This window comes from Siphateles boraxobius, unplaced genomic scaffold (genome assembly GCF_051911475.1).
Source record: "Siphateles boraxobius isolate OS27281-9 unplaced genomic scaffold, OSU_SipBor_1 77, whole genome shotgun sequence".
In the NCBI taxonomy this organism is placed as follows: domain Eukaryota; kingdom Metazoa; phylum Chordata; class Actinopteri; order Cypriniformes; family Leuciscidae; genus Siphateles; species Siphateles boraxobius.
Window position 1 is genome coordinate 10,689,567 of NW_027509205.1, and position 17,861 is coordinate 10,707,427.

Consider the following 17,861-nt stretch of genomic DNA (forward strand, 5'->3'; position numbering starts at 1 on the left):
CAGCAATAACCCAACTTAGGGTAAACAGAACAGAACCAACATGAATGTATGCAGAAATCATTAATTTAAGATTTTAATGTACAAAATAATTCGATAATTTAGTCTGATTCGAAAGGGAATCAGAATGCCAAATCCTGACTGACGAGAGGAAGAGCTGGGGAGGGAGGAGGGTTTGAAAACCAGTCAGTAGCTGGTGTGACCACCATATGCCTCACGCAGTGAAACACATCTCCTTCGCATAGAGTTGATCAGGCTGTTGATTGTGGCCTGTGGAATGTTAGTCAACTCTTCTTCAATGGCTGTGCGAGGTTGCTGGATATTGGCAGGACCTGAAACACGCTGTCGTATATGCCGTTCCAGAGCACCCCAAACTGTCACGGTATATGGATCCTGTGTCTCTCTCTAGTCTTATGCTTTGTTGTTTACATGTGTGTGAGTGTGTGAGTGGGTGTGTCCGGATCGTCACAGTTAATCAGTATCCAGCTGCGATCACTCACCAGTACCAGCTGCCACTCATCTCATCGCCTATAAAAACTTACCACTTTCTCACTCCCACTGTCAGATCGTTGCATGAAGTCTTCGTGTTGCCTGTTCCTGTTCCCGTGCTTCGTGTCCCGTCTTGAGTTCCGGTGTTCCAGTTTTCGTCGTGTTGGATTTCGTTACGTGTCTGGATTACGTCGTCACCCTTCAGAGCACCCTGCACTTCATCCATCACTCAGTGTCTGACCATCGAAGTCCCGTGGCCACCGCCTGCATCACCTGGACTTATCATCATCATCATCTTTATTTACACTCAATAAAGAGTCTTGTACTCGCATCTTGTGTCCTCGTTTCTAACGTAACAGAACGATCTGACCAAGAATGGATACAGCAAGTACACCAGCGCCAACCATGGAGGACTGTTTGAGTAACAGTACTGCTCGTCTGGACATCCAAGAGAAGAATTTAAATGATACTGGTCGCGCTGTTCAGGCGTTAGTGGCGCAGGTGTCCGAGCTCACCCGGCAGATCCAACAGCTACGAGCTCCCACTGCGCCGCCCACACTGGCCGTTCCCCCCACACCATCGGAGAGCCCATCCCAGTCGGAGCCACGCCTACCAACCCCAGAGCATTATTCAGTTGATCCAAAATTTTGCAGAGCCTTTTTAACCCGGTGCTCCATGCATTTTTTGCTCCACCCTCAGACGTTCCGGACTGAGCGTTCCAAGGTCGCCTTTGTGCTAACCCTCCTGACTGGGAAAGTGGCATTATGGGGAACGGCAGTGTGGGAGAATGAAGATCCATGCTGCACCTCGTTTTCAGGAGCTCTCCGCTGAGATGAAAAGAGTTTTTGACCAGACGGCCGGCGGAAGAGAAGCTGCAAGAATGCTGGCTGAGTTACGTCAAGGAGAAAGATCTGTGTCGGACTTTTCAATCGAGTTCCGGACCCTGGCAGCGGAGAGCAAATGGAACGAGGAGGCGCAGAGGGACATGTTCCTGCATGGGACCGAAGAGAAATCTACGCTTTGGACCTGCCCCAGTCTCTTAATGAACTCATCGCTTTGAGAGTTGATGCCTGACTGTCCCGAGTTGGTGGCCCCGCCATGAGTAGACGCTCTCTGGCAGGAGCCGAGGGGGCACGAGTTGGAGGCGGGGACGCGGTCAGCCCCGTCGACGATCACGAGCCCATGCAGGTGGGCCGAGCTCGGCTTTCCTGGGAGGAGAGGGAAAGGCGGAGGTCCCAGGGCCTTTGCCTGTACTGTGTTGGAACCGGACACTATGCTTACAACTGTCTGGTAAAAGGGCAAGCCCGATAGTAAGTATGAGGCTAATATCGGGTGGGATCTCCGCCGAGAAGACCTCATCAACATCTACCCTCCTTCCGGTAAGACTGAGATGGTCAACACTCACTCACGACTGTCGAGCACTCTTGGACTCCGGAGCAGAAGGTAACTTCATGGATCACTCATTCGCACGTCAATTCAAGATTCCCCTCAAGACCCTCAGACATCAGATTGCTGTACACGCACTTAATGGACAAACACTTCCCAACATCACGTTTGCCACAGAAGACATCACCCTCACCACATCAGGCAACCACACCGAGATCATCTCTTTCTATATCCTGAACACCCCCCTTGCACCCATTGTCCTCGGTCACCCTTGGCTCACCCGGCACAACCCTAAAGTGGACTGGCAACTCCTGTCTGTGTCTTCATGGAGTAATCAGTGTCATAAGTATTGTCTAGTGTCTGCCTGTCCGTCTGTTTCTGTCCCTGTGTTGCAGGAGGAGGCAGTGGATCTATCTAACGTGCCCGCAGAGTATCTTGACCTGAAGGAGGTGTTCAGTAAGTCTCGGGCTGCTTCTCTCCCTCCGCATCGTCCCTATGACTGTGCCATAGACTTATTACCAGGTATGGCTCCACCCAAGGGCAAGTTATATTCGCTCTCTTCACCTGGGAGGGAGGCCATGGAGAAATATATTTCTGATTCTCTAGCAACAGGATTCATCCGCCCTTCCTCTTCTCCAGCGGGGGCGGGGTTCTTTTTTGTGGGGAAGAAGGACGGGTCTCTGCGACCTTGTATTGACTACTGGGGGTTGAACAACATCACGGTAAAGAATACTTATCCTTTGCCGTTGATGTCTTCAGCCTTCGAGAGGTTGCAGGGAGCGACCATCTTCACAAAATTGGATTTACGTAATGTCTATCATGTGGTCCGCATCAGGGAGGGTGATGAGTGGAAGACCGCGTTTAACACCCCCAGGGGAAACTTTGAATATTTGGTTATGCCTTTCGGGCTTTCCAACAGTCCAGCGGTCTTCAAGGCACTCGTCAATGACGTGCTGCGAGATATGATAGATCAGTTAATTTATGTCTACCTGGACGACATACTGATTTTTTCTTCTCCTCTCCAGGAACACGTGCAGCACGTCCGACGAGTGCTTCAGAGGTTGCTAGAGAATGGGCTTTTTGTCAAGGCGGAGAAATGCGATTTTCATGCACAGTCTGTTCCATTCCTAGGATACATCGTGTCGGTTGAGGGAATGCGCATGGACCCTGAGAAGATCAAGGCTGTGGTAGAGTGGCCAAGTCCAGAGTCTCGTAAGGCCCTACTGAGATTTCTGGGGTTCGCCTATTTCTATAGACGTTTTATTCGGAATTTCAGCCAACTAGCCGCACTTCTGACCGCCTTGACCTCCCCCAGAACGACGTTCAGGTGGTCAGACGCAGCCGAGGCTGCGTTTGCTAAACTGAAGGGTTGCTTCGTTTCAGCCCCCATTCTGACAACCCCTGATCCATTACATCAGTTCGTGGTGGAGGTCGACGCGTCAGAGGTCGGGGTAGGAGCAGTGTTATCCCAGCGCTCTCTTTCAGACGACAAGATGCATCCTTGCGCGTTTTTGTCTCACCGTCTATCCCCTGCCGAACGCAATTATGACATTGGGAACAGAGAGTTGTTGGCAGTCAAGTTAGCATTGGAGGAGTGGCGTCACTGGTTAGAAGTTTCAGGGGTACATTTTATCGTTTGGACCGATCACAAGAACTTAGAATACATTCGGACTGCTAAAAGGTTGAACTCCAGTCAGGCTCGGTGGGCACTTTTTTTCGGTCGTTTTGATTTTACTCTTTCGTACCGCCCGGGTTCTAAGAACATCAAACCCGATTCTTTATCGCGCATTTTTGATCGTTCCGAGCGCCCGTCTACTCCCGAGTGCATTTTACCAGAGACCCTATTCATCTCCACACTCGTATGGGAGGTCGAATCGAAAGTCAGGAAGGCCTTAGAAGGGGTAACGCCCCCGGTCGGTTGCCCACCGAATCGTTTATGTGTGCTTGAGGGTCTGAGGTCCAGCGTCATTCAGTGGGGGCATTCTTCCAATGTGGCTTGTCATCCAGGAGTTAATCGCACTAGGTTTTTAGTCAAAAACGGCTCTGGTGGCCGCTCATGGCTCATGACATTCACAGTTTTGTTTTGGCTTGCTCAGTTTGTGCCACTGGTAAGACTTCCAATCGACCCCCAGATGGGTTACTCCAACCGGTGCCAGTCCCTCCGAGACCCTGGTCTCTTATCGCTCTAGATTTTGTTACCGCCCTCCCACCCTCCCAGGGTCATATGGTAGTTTTGACCGTAGTGGACCGGTTCTCGAAGGCGGCTCATTTCATTCCCTTGCCCAAATTACCCTCAGCCAAGGAGACAGCGGTGATTGTCGTTGACCACGTATTTCGGTTACATGGCCTCCCGACAGACTTGGTTTTCTGGGGGGGGGGGGGGGGGTACTGTCACGGTATATGGATCCAGTGTCTCTCTCTAGTCTCGTGCTTTGTTGTTTACATGTGTGTGAGTGTGTGAGTGGGTGTGTCCGGATCGTCACAGTTAATCAGTATCAAGCTGCGATCACTCACCAGTATCAGCTGCCACTCATCTCATCTCCTATAAAAACTTACCACTTTCTCACTCCCACTGTCAGATCGTTGCATGAAGTCTTCGTGTTGCCTGTTCCTGTTCCCGTGCTTCGTGTCCCGTCTCGAGTTCCTGTGTTCCAGTTTTCGTCGTGTTGGATTTCGTTTCGTGTCTGGATTACGTCGTCACCCTTCAGAGCACCCTGCTCTTCATCCATCACTCAGTGTCTGACCATCGAAGTCCCTGTGCCACCGCCTGCATCACCTGGACTTATCATCATCATCATCTTTATTTACACTCAATAAAGAGTCTTGTACTTGCATCTTGTGTCCTCGTTTCTAACGTAACACAAACATGCTCAATCGGTGACATGTCTGGTGAGTATGCTGGCCATGCAAGAACTGGGATGTTTTCAGCTTCCAGGAATTGTGTACAGATCCTTGCAACATGGGGCCGTGCATTATCATGCTGCAACATGAGGTGATTGTTGTGGATGAATGGCACAACAATGGGCCTCAGTATCTCATCACGGTATCTCATTCAAAATGCCATCAATAAAATGCACCTGTGTTCGTTGTCAATAACATACGCCTGCCCATACCATAACTCCACTGCCACCATGGGCCACTTGATCTAAAACTTTGACATCAGCAAGCCGGTCACCCACACGACACCATACACGCTGTCTGCCATCTGCCATGTACAGTGAAAACCGGGATTCATCCGTGAAAAGAACACCTCTCCAAAGTGCCAGATGCCATCGAATGTGAGCATTTGCCCACTAAAGTCGGTTACGACGACGAAATGCAGTCAGGTCGAGACCCCGATGAGGACGACGAGGATGCAGATGAGCTTCCCTGAGACGGTTTCTGACAGTTTGTGCAGAAATTCTTTGGTTATGCAAACCGATTGTTGCAGCAGCTGTCCGGATGGCTGGTCTCAGACGATCTTGGAGGTGAAGATGCTGGATGTGGAGGTCCTTGGCTGGTGTGGTTACACGTGGTCTGTGGTGTGAGGCCGGTTGGATGTACTGCCAAATTCTCTGAAACGCCTTTGGAGACGGCTTATGGTAGAGAAATGAACATTCAATTCACGGGCAACAGCTCTGGTGGACATTCCTGCAGTCAGCATGCCAATTGCACTCTGCCAAAAAACTTGCAACATCTGTGGCATTGTGCTGTGTGATAAAACTGCACATTTTAGAGTGGCCTTTTATTATGGCCAGCCTAAGGCACACCTGTGCAATAATCATGCTGTCTAATCAGCATCTTGGTATGCCACACCTGTGAGGTGGATGGATTATCTCAGCAAAGGAGAAGTGCTCACTAACACAGATTTAGGCAGATTTATGAACAATATTTGAGAAAAATAGGCCTTTTGTATACATAGAAAAAGTCTTAGATCTTTGAGTTCAGCTCATGAAAAATGGGGGCAAAAACAAAAGTGTTGCGTTTATAATTTTGTTCAATGTATTTACATACAACAATATTGTTAATGATATTAAAGTAATTAAAACATTTAAGCATATAATTGTTCTTGGAACTAATGTATAAATTGTTAAAAAATTTGATTAGATTGTTAGATGCTATATATTCATGAAAGTCATCTGGTCTTTGGAGCATAATCTTGAGGACTGTGAATTTAGAGGTTTTGGCTCACTAATGGTTGTATGCTCGTCTTGTAGAAGATTTTGACTGGGTCTGATGCCAAAGGTGGTTCCTGTTGTACCACTGAGATATCAGGTATCACATTTAAAGACTCAGTGTTCAGTTTCAGAATATTGTTTATGGTCCTCAACTTGTCTCTCTGCCTGTTTTGCTCTCATCCATATAAGACTCCTTTTTTCTTTATCCTTTTGACCAAGTTCATTAATTGACGGTGTTCTTTTTTGCCACTGAGATTTCTTCTTTGTTAACTAAAAACAAAAATAAAACTACACCACTACTACTAATAATAATAATACAATATTGGCAGGTGTTCCTGTTAATCACTCAAGTTCCCTTTCGAGGGAACTCCAACTGCGTCGAATGACACTTTGGGGGAACGCCCCTCAGCGTAGCGCCTCTGAAGTATGAATGAAACCGAGCCGATCTCTGATTGGTGCATCGTCATGACGTAATGTGTGACGGCAGATAGGCGGAAGCTATAAAAGCAGCCGGCACACATAAGATGTCAGCTTTCTGTTCTTCAGCAAGCGCTATCTGTGACTGTTTGTCTTATTTATTGTTGTCTGTTACTGAGTGAGTGAAATGGCGAGTGTGAGCTTCAGGAAGTGTGTGCATCCTTGCCCTCGCTACATCACGGGCGGGGACACACACCAACTGTGCACACATTGTTTGGGAATGCAGCTCGCGCAGGCAGCTCTCGAGGGGGCTGCTTGCGAGGATTGTGAAAGGTTGACAATCCGTGTGCTGCGTTCCCGGCTGGCTATCTTTGATAAAGATGGTCAGCCTCGCGAGCCCCGTGGTGCGAGCCCCGCGTCCGCTGAGGCGGCGCGGCGACGCTCTTCATGGGGCTCGCAAAGAGATCTGTCCGGGGATCTCGAGGCTGCTGAGGCACCTTCTCGGGATTCATCGGGCAGTTCTGATGTCCTCGAGCCTCGCGCAGAAGCCCGCCCCGCGGCTTCTTCAGCGCGAGTCGAGGATCCGATGTTTGAGCTGTCTGCCTCTGAGGAGGTTGACGTGCTAAGCATCGAGGGCGGGGATTTCGGGGACGACTCGCCGCCCCGTGTCCCCACGTATGAGGAGCTGGTTGAGGTTGTTTCCCGTGCGGTGGCTCATTTAAATATCAGCTGGCCACAAGAGAGGCAGGAAGCGCAGTCTAAAAGTAAACTGGATGAGCGCTTCCTGCAGCACAGGGAACAACCTCATCACCGGGGCTTGCCGTTCTTTCCCGATCTGCACAACGAGTTGTGTAGATTGTGGAAAAAACCACACTCTTCTCGTGTCTCCAATCCGCCTATTATAAATTATAGTAACATCATGGGGGCACGAGAGAACGGTTATGGGATGATGCCGCGCGTTGAACAGCCTTTGGCGAATTATTTATCGCCTGAGTCGGCATCATCCCTTAAAGCCCCGGTGCTGCCCACTAAGCCGTGTAGAGACACATCAGCGCTAGTGGGCAGGGCTTATATGGCTACGGGTCGGGCTGGTGCGAGTCTTCACACCATGGCTATGCTCCAGGCGTACCAGGCCGACCTTCTTAAGGACATTGATGAGGGCGAGGGTCCAACTCCGGAAGATATTGCGGAGTTGAGGAAGATCGCTGATTTGTCTCTTCGAGTCACCAAGGAGACGGCCCGCGCTGTCGGTCGCTCCATGGCAGCTATGGTGGTCTCGGAGAGGCATTTATGGTTAAATCTTACGGGCATCAGGGAGAAAGACAGGGCTTTCCTCCTTGATGCCCCGATTTCGCCTTCTGGCCTGTTCGGCGACGCCGTTAATACCATCGTCGACAGGTTTCAGGAGGCGAAAAGACAATCAGCGGCCTTCAAACAATATCTCCCTCGCCGCTCAGTGTCCAAGAAGCAGCCACAGCCATCAGCCAGCTCCTCCGCCTATAGACAGGCTCAAAAACAGAGCGTCGCGTCTAGAGCCCCCCCTCAAGGAGCTTGGGGGCATAGACAGCGCTCTCAGGCGAAGCCTCAGCCTAACCAGGGCGACCTGAGGGCCGTCCTGCAGGCTAAAAAGGCTTCGTCAAAGAGATCCTAGCTACTCTAGGATCTCTGCGGGCGGCCCCACCCGTGGTGGAACGACCGAGGTCGTCTCCTTCACGGAGCCCGCAGGAAATCGATGTTGCTCTCCCGCCGTTAAACACGCTTCGGGACACATTTCGGGCGAACGCAGGCTGCACTGTCCGCCCCACAGGCTTGCGGTCAGGCAGCTTTCGCGTCCGCCCATCGAGAATCGTTTTCGGTTCAGCCCTGCCGGGAATCCGCTTCAGGGGGCCGAGAACGAATCCAGATTAATACCCGAAGCCAGGCTCGAGAGCCTGGTTCCCTTGGTAAAATATTTCGATGCATGGAAAAATCTGGCGAATATTTCTCCTTGGGCCCTGCGCACCATTCAAAATGGGTACAGGCTGCAGTTCAGTTCCCGCCCACCCAGATTCAACGGGGTGGTCTGGACTGTAGTCGACCCAGTGCAGAGTCGGGTATTGGAACAGGAAGTAAACTCCCTGCTGGCAAAGGAGGCTATAGATCGTATTCCTCCACCGGACAGGGAGTCCGGGTTTTACAGCCGCTACTTCATAGTTCCCAAGAAGGATGGGGGGTTGCGTCCAATAATAGATCTCAGGCACCTGAACCGTTCTCTGAGGAGATTCAGGTTCAAGATGCTCACTATTCCCATTATCGTGAGTCAAACTCAGTCCGAGGATTGGTTTGTCACGATAGATCTAAAGGACGCATACTTCCACATATCCATCCTTCCATCTCACAGGAAGTTCCTGAGGTTCGCTTTCGGGGGCGAAGCGTACCAATATCGGGTTCTTCCGTTCGGCCTAGCTCTCTCCCCTCGCACATTTACCAAATGTATGGATGCAGCTCTGGCACCGCTGAGGCTTCAGGGCATCAGGGTGCTCAATTATATCGACGACTGGCTGATTTTAGCACAGTCACAGGAGCTGGGGGTTCGGCATCGAGATGTCGTCCTCGCTCACATCCAGAGCCTGGGGTTGAGACTCAACACGGAAAAGAGCGTGTTGACACCAGCCCAGAGAACTACGTTCCTGGGAGTGGTGTGGGACTCGGTCACGATGCGGGCACAATTGTCTCCCGCGCGGATCGAGTCCATCCTGACCACGGTGTCCAGGATAAGGCTAGGCCAAGCCATCACTGTGAAGCACTTCCAGAGAGTGTTGGGGCTCATGGCAGCAGCGTCCAGTGTCATTCCATTCGGCCTGCTGCACATGAGGGCCCTTCAGTGGTGGTTAAAAACCAAGGGGTTCTCCCAGAGGGGAAACCCGTTCCGCATGATCAGGGTTACGCGCAGATGCCTTCGTTCCCTATCTATATGGAAGAAAGCTTGGTTTCTGTCCCAAGGGCCAGTGTTGGGAGCGTCATGTTGCCGGAGAACCGTTTCGACAGACGCCTCCCTCACGGGCTGGGGCGCGGTCATGGACGGCCGCTTTATGTCAGGCCTATGGCAGGACCATCCTGCCTCCTGGCACATAAACTGCCTGGAGATGTTGGCGGCGTTCCGAGCTCTGAGGAGCTTCCTGCCGGACCTAAAAGGTCATCATGTCCTTGTGAGGTCAGACAATATGTCGGTAGTGGGCTATATAAACCATCAGGGGGGTCTGAGGTCTCGCCCTCTATGCAGACTGGCGCATCAGATCCTCCTGTGGTCCCAGGGGAAGTTGTTGTCTCTAAAAGCAACATTCATCCCGGGGAGTCAAAATCAGGGAGCAGACATCCTGTCGAGACAGGGGCTGAGGCCCGGGGAGTGGAGACTCCACCCCGAGGTGGTGGAGTCAATATCTCAGAGGTTCGGCCCAGTGGAAGTGGACTTGTTCGCGTCTCGAGAGACGACCCACTGTCCACTGTGGTTTTCCCTCACCCATCCAGCCCCGCTGGGGTTGGATGCCATGGTGCAGACGTGGCCGAGGTTACGTCTGTACGCATTTCCCCCGATCGCTCTGCTCCCGGGAGTTCTAGAGAGAGTCCGTCGTGACGGGATCAGTCTACTGTTGGTAGCCCCGTTGTGGCCGGCCCGAGTTTGGTTCTCCGACATAATTTTGCTCCTGGACGGCCCTCCATGGGAGATTCCCATCAGGAGGGACCTGCTGACACAGGCAGAGGGCTCAATATTTCACCCTCGGCCCGAGTTATGGAAACTGTGGGTCTGGCCCCTGAGGGGGCACAGTACCTAGAGGCCGGCCTATCAGCTGGAGTAGTGGAGACCATACTCAGCTCTAGAGCTCCATCCACGAGGAAATTGTACGGCCTAAAGTGGAATGTCTTCACCGTTTGGTGTAGGGAGCGTGAGGTGGACCCAGTTAACTGCCCAGTGGCTTCAGTGCTGGAGTTCCTCCAAGATCGCTTTTCCACTGGTCTTACCCCGTCCACACTCAAGGTGTACGTGGCTGCCATTGCGGCTTTCCACGCTCCTCTGAGTGATGGGCCTCTGGGGAGACACCAATTGGTCGTACGTTTCCTCCGTGGGGCTTGGAAGATTAGACCTGCGGCTCGTACCAGGGTTCCCACTTGGGACCTGGCAGTGGTTCTTGAAGGACTGGCCGAGGCCCCCTTCGAGCCGCTGGAGTCGGCTGAGGCCAAGAACCTTTCGTTGAAGGTGGTCTTTTTGTTGGCCATTACTTCTCTGAGGAGGGTAGGAGATCTCCAGGCGCTCTCCATATCTAACGAGTGCCTGGAGTTTGCTCCAGGCAACATTAAGGCCATTCTTCACCCTAGGCCCGGCTATTTGCCTAAGGTGCCGTCCAGTGCGGCACGGCCTACGGTTCTGCAGGCTTTTCATCCTCCACCTCACGTGACGGCGAATGAAGAGAGACTTCACATGCTCTGCCCTGTCAGAGCACTGAGTATTTACATTCAGAGGTCCTCTTCATGGCGGAAGTCGGACCAGTTGCTGGTGTGTTTCGGGTCGCCCAGAAAGGGGCTTCCCGCCTCAAAGCAGACCATCAGCAACTGGATTGTCCAAGCGATTTCCACGGCCTATCAGGTGCGCGGTATGCCTTCACCTTTGGCCGTGAGGGCTCATTCTACCAGAGGCATGGCGTCCTCTAGAGCCCTTCTCGCGGGGGCCCCCATCCAGGAGGTCTGCGATGCAGCAGGATGGGATACCCCTCATACCTTTATTAGGTTTTATAGTTTGGACATTCCGTCTACACCCGGCTCTCTTGTGCTCGCGTCCTAAGTGTGCCTGTGAGCAGCTTCACACTAGGGCAGGCAGGGCGCCTTGTGGCGTAGTGGGTACTCGTTCCCCCAAAGTGTCATTCGACGCAGTTGGAGTTCCCTCGAAAGGGAACGTCCTCGGGTTACGACTGTAACCCTTGTTCCCTGAGAGGGGAACGAGAACTGCGTCCCTTGGCCACGCCTTCCCCTGCCTGAGAGCACTTGCTTCATCACAGAAGCTGACATCTTATGTGTGCCGGCTGCTTTTATAGCTTCCGCCTATCTGCCGTCACACATTACGTCATGACGCTGCACCAATCAGAGATCGGCTCGGTTTCATTCATACTTCAGAGGCGCTACGCTGAGGGGCGTTCCCCCAAAGTGTCATTCGACGCAGTTCTCGTTCCCCTCTCAGGGAACAAGGGTTACAGTCGTAACCCGAGGACGTTTTCTTTAGTTACTAAATGCAAAATAGAGCCGCTTGTATGCATTGTAACGTGTTATGATGCAATTACTACTATATATAGTATTATAATAATAGTAATAATAATTAAATAATATAAATTATAAAAACAAATTATACTTTTCTCTTCTTTAGGTAGTATCTCTTCTTTTTTAACAGGATCAGCTTTGATCCTTTCCCAGTAGAGAACTGCTTTTTCCTTATTTGATAAAGGCATCTGCAAAAGTAAAACATTTGGTCAAAATTCTGAAATAATATACTCTGCACAATTCCTATTTATAAGAATTTGTATGAATTTATTCCAGATATGTACAAATATGACCTTCATACATTGCTGTCATTCGGTACAACCAGTAGGTCATTCGGTATAACCACATATTCGGTATTACCGAATGACACTTTTGGTAATACCGAATGACAATATTTTCAAACAATGCTAAAAGGCTGATATCTAGATAGCTAGCTAGCAAAAAGACAATCAAACATTTTATATTTAGTACAAGTTTTTAAAATATTACAACATTTTCCATGTTTTTTAGCAGTTGTACCAAATGACCTGATATTTCGGGACATGTATATAAGCAAGTGAAAACATTAATTTTTCAAATAGTTAAGGGTGAGTTACTTACTTTGCTTCACGACTGTGTGGTCCATTGCAGGTGTCTGAATGATATCAGATCCTGTCACATGATATTGACCGCATGACTTTATCCAAAATGGTGCCTTTATATTGGTTACTCCGAATTACATCAATGAAATTAATTTTTCCGAACATTCTTTCTCTTATCAAAGAAATGACTTCTACACATAATTTTAATACCATTTTGCACTATGTTGACATATAATGTCATAAAATCATGCCAGAATAAAAAATATATAAATGTATAAAATTTTTGGATATTTTAATCACAAATGAAATGGCTGTATTGGCCTTCGGACGGTTAAACCGAATGGCCTTTTGACACTTCAAAATCTTTAAAATACCTTTATATGTAGTAGAATATAAATAAAACCTTTTGGATTCAATAAAAGAGATCAAGTTGTACTACCTTACATACTTTACATGTTATATCTTTGTTTTTTATCATTATTAAGCTCTTTGGACAAAAAAAATGACCCGTCACGTCATTGACCCTGTTACAGAATTTTGCTAATATGAACGATGGATAGCCAAAGCCTGATTAAAAAACCCTTCACTTTACACAGAGTTCCATATTATCACATATTGTATATCACAAGAAATTGCAATATATATGTGGTTAATAATGTATATTTATGTAAATGTAAATGAATATAAATCAAACATTAACAGTGCATGTGTTGTTGTTTTTTTGCAAAAATAATGCTGTTAACTAGATACTGCAGTATGTTCAGTTGAAAACTTTAAAAATATTATTATATTTAATATTAAAAAATGTAAATAACATTTATTCATTTTAATATTCCAACTAAAGCTTAAAAACAACAGGGAGAGGCAAACATGGAAAAGGAGAAAGACAGAGAGAGATAAAATTACAGGGTGATGCAAAGTGAGCAGGAAAGTGTAAGTGATGTAAACAAGATCCAGATGAAGCTCAGAACAGACGTATGGCAGGACACATGGAGAGGAGAGAAGCATGGTGAAAAATGGAGAAACATAAACAACAGACAGAGATGGTGACTAATGTAAAGAGAGTGATGAGCAGAGCAGAAAATGGCGAATGAAAAGAGTGAGATGCTTCCAGAGCTAATAATGCAGCATCTCCCACATCAATAAAAGCTTGTCACATCAATGAAAGGCCAAACAAACAAATATAAATGAGATGCCTGCAGTAGAATAGGGAGTATTTCCTGATGTGGAGAGTGTAGATGCTGTGAACAGATGTGAGGGAGGAGTGAGATGGCCATTATACTCAAGATGTACATCACCCTGCCTTCCCCAGCCCCCCAACCAGCCCAGCCAAGACCACTCTGAGTGCCGCGCCATCACAGGGAAAAGTAATGGTCCTACATGGCACATTTTGAAGAGTCCCTCTTAAGATTTATGACCCAGTGGTTTTCTGCCTCTTTCTCCTTCTGTCTCCCCTTTCTCATCTTTGCACACACTTATTTCAAGCAGGACATGCTCCTGGACCAACAACATTCCTCTCAAACCAATCAGAGCCCAAACCTGAAGTCAGAAATGTGTACATGTGTAATGTTGGTAAAATCATTCTGAAACATCTAAAATCTGAAAATCTGATTGATTAAAGGAGCTGTAACAGTGCTAAGCTCAGGCAAAATAATTAAATTAAAATATAGCTGCGAATTATCGGGGTTCAAGCGCTTTAAGGCCTTTATGCACGTGCAAAAAGGTTTTATGTTTCATTTATTAACCACCTACATCAGAGATGGAAAAGACCATTTACAGCCAATAAAGGCAATTTACTATTCAAATATATGTTTTTTTTAAAGGTTTTTAACAGCTATAGGGCCACCTATGGTCCTATCTCCATAAAGGTTTGCATGCTTGTTTAGAATCATGTGTCGCATATACTCATCTAATTTCGTGTATTTCTGAGTTTTCGTTTAGGATTTATAGGCTTCATTGGCCAACGGCTGCCATGTTTTTTGCCATGCCATTGCCTCGTAGACAATCGTGGCGCCTTGGACCGCATGCCAGTTTTCAAATCAACTGGACTGTCTTTTGTGTAGCTATAGCCGGTTTAGTGTTTTTTTTATTTTATAGAAAATTTCATTTTATTCCTTTTTCACGCGATCTGCCCAATCACTTTTAGGGGAGAATGCTGATCCTTGGAAATTCTAACAATTACAATAGGGTTTCAGCGCAACATGCTTGAGCCCCTAATTAAATAGAAAAGAACATATAAAACAAAATAATAATAATAAAGTAAAATAGGAAATAACATAAAATTAAATAACTTTCAAATAACCTAAAATACAACACAGCACTGTTTAGATTGTTGAAGCTCAATTGGTAGAGCATTTCTTGATTGCACTGTAATCACTCTGGATAAAAGAATTTGCTAAATGCATAAATATAAATCAATGTTGGAGACCCAACTTTTCCAACTTGGGTAAATCCTATTAAGCCTCTCCGTCTCACAACCGTTTTGTTTTCAACATATAACCATCTCCTTTTATCATCTGTGCTGGAGGACTCAGGCTTCATCAGCTGCTATTGTAGCAAAGCTTCCTAAGCTAACTGCTTCTGATAGTGTAACAGGTCTGGATTTAAAAGCTGCCGGCTCCCATTTCTCAGCTGGTTTTCCACTATGAAGAGAGCTGCCCTGAGCCTCAAGAATCAGGTTTCACTACTGCTGCAGGCTGCAAGTCAAGCCCAGCGTGTAGAAACAAAGAACAATGAGAGACAGGGAGATCTAATCAAAAAGCATACAATCAAAGAGCCATTAAATCCTTGAGAGTGCAAGACAGATCGTCTATGGCACGTGCATGAAAGCATGGTCCAGAAATGCATCTAAATATGAAAAAAGGTCTAACGTGAGCCATTGTTGCAATAAAAATTTACTCAGTTTTGAGCATAATTAAGTTCCTTTAGACTGTCTGTTTCACATACGCTCCTCCATGAGGTTTTCATCAGGAGACTGAAATCTCCTTCCTGTGCATGAAGCGCGCGGTTACATAACAGTCAGTGTAAGCTGCATGAGAGGGAGGCAGAGGAATGAGTCGGAGGGCGAAAGCAAGAGATGGAGGCAGGGTAATGCTTCAGCACATGCACACATTTACAGGCATTACCACACAAACGAGTCTGTGCATTATTTAGTAAAGTCCGGTGTGGAAGACCCTGCTGAAGTCTCACCACAGCACTTAGCACCGAGCCAAATGTGAACACAGGGCTGAGCCTTTTGGGCTCCATTACAACTCAGACAGAAAAGATGACCTCATCTTCCTCCCTTAGGCTACATCTCATAGCAACAATTCAATCCTGCAAATCTGTTTGAGGGCTATCTTGCATCTGATATTGCTCATTTGCAACAAAAACAAAGCACTGTTTTATGACTAGTAACATATCAAGAAACTGTGCATCCACTTAATAATCTTAGAGCACAAAATGCTGCATTTTTATAATATATACAACATTTTCATTATAAATTATATTTTAGTGAAAAGTTTAATTGAAAAATGCATTAATACATTTTAAAATGTATCCAAACCAAACTATGAACTCCACAAGTTTGTGTAGTAGACTATTATGATCATGTCCTTTAGCATGATTTGAAAATATTCCAAAGCATGTCTTGAGATTCAATGGAAAAAAGAACATTTGAACGTCTTAATGTTCCAAAAAAAAATCTATTTGAAATAAATGCCATTCTTTTTAACCTTTTTTTTTCAGGATTCCTCACAAAAATATTATTTGTTTCCACATATATAATATAAGTTTCCACAAAAATATTAACACCAAATCAGCATATTAAAATGATTTCTGAAGGATCATGTGACACTGAAAACTGGAGTAATGGCTGCTGAAAATCCAGCTTTGCCAGCACAAGAATAAATTTCATTTTAAAATATATTAGAATAGGAATAAATACTTCAAATTGTAATATAATGTCACAATATTACTGTTTTTGTATTGTATTTTTGATCAAATAAATGCAGCCTTGTTGAGCATTAATCATTTCAAAATTACTGACCCCACAATTTTGAACAATAGTATAGTTTTTGGTCTTTTCATGTACATTTAGCAACACTAATGAGTACCAAACACATATTTCTCTAAAACAACAACATTAAAGATTTTTAAATGGCCTAACTCTCTTACTGTTGTAATACTACTCAAATAGCAGTGGCCCGTTCGTCGTACGTGGATTACTCAATGACCTGGATTTCACTGTTGACGATTTGACATGACCCAGGATTGATAGGTTCCTCAAAGCTCATCCTGGAGTTGCTATCATAGCAACAGGTCTGTAACCTCAAACCTGCTCAGGAGCAGGCTTATTTCATGTAAACGGGATTAGATTGCATCTTTTTAAGCAGAAGTGATACTTAAAGTCTGTCCCAGCGACTGCTACTTTCTTACTAGAGTACTTAATGAACCTGGGAATATAAAAATAATAATAATTTAAAAATTAATTTGAAAATAATATTATCATGTTGTGTAGTCTTATCATAATGTAGACACAGCCAGTTTTACTTATTGACAAGATTTATTTGTGAGGGGAAAATACTTAATAATTTGATTGAAGTCTTACAGTTAGTCTGAGCCGTGCATTAATTTAAATGGTGACAGCTATTATGGGAGTAGATTGATGCAGCGCAGGAGATGCAGATTACTTTGTAAAAAATTCTGTCCTGATGTCCTGTCAAAATGTAATTAATGTTGTCACGTAACAAATATGCTTCACAGGTAAAATTAAAATAATTTCTCATTACATCATTGAAATAAAAATGTAAAGCCTGTACAAATATTAGAAATTGTGAAATAATGGAAATAATGTAACAAACATTACACAATTCATTTATCGATTATAACTTTTATATCATTTTGGTCGCTTGACTGTTTCCTTAAAAAGGTCCAGAAATTCAAAATCTGAAATTTGCGTCAGGTGTGTGATGTTCTTTTTTTATATGATGTCATTACGTTGCTGTATTTCTGCCAGCCAATCGCTGCATTGCTAGTTTTAAGTATTGATATAGCTGCCCTTACCAATGAACGTGCAGTAATCAACTTAATCCAGATATTTTAATCAAGTCCACAAATTTGTTTGAAGAACCAAATTATCCAGAGCAATTAGAATATCTGGCATCTTTCAAATCATCTCAGATGTATTAAGGCAAGGAACGAAGGATGGAACCCTGTTCTAAAACAGTGCACTGTCCTTTAAATGCACTGGAGTGTTTCTTTTGGCTTTTCTTTTCTAAAGGATTACTGCTGGAACAATTAAAACAAGTCCATAAGCTGGAACTGTAAAGCTTCAGCAGACCACAGATGACCTCCTCCTCAAACCTCTAAAAGCATAATCTCACAGACAATCTATAACATCCACAAGCCACAAACAAATGCTTCAGCACTGTAGTGGATTACAGGAGGAAGTAATTCATATTTTCATATGATTAACATGTTATCGTGGTTCAAGTATATCCTACAAGGAACATGATTACCATCAGGCGTTTGTATATATATATATATATATATATATATGAGAAAAAAA

At 45.9% G+C, this 17,861-nt stretch overlaps 1 protein-coding gene across 1 annotated transcript in view; it reads right to left on the reverse strand.

The window, feature by feature from the left end:
- Positions 1 to 17,861, reverse strand: part of scn8aa (sodium channel, voltage gated, type VIII, alpha subunit a) — a 78,571-nt gene that overhangs the window by 56,553 nt on the left and 4,157 nt on the right. The gene's annotated exons all lie outside the window — the stretch shown is intronic.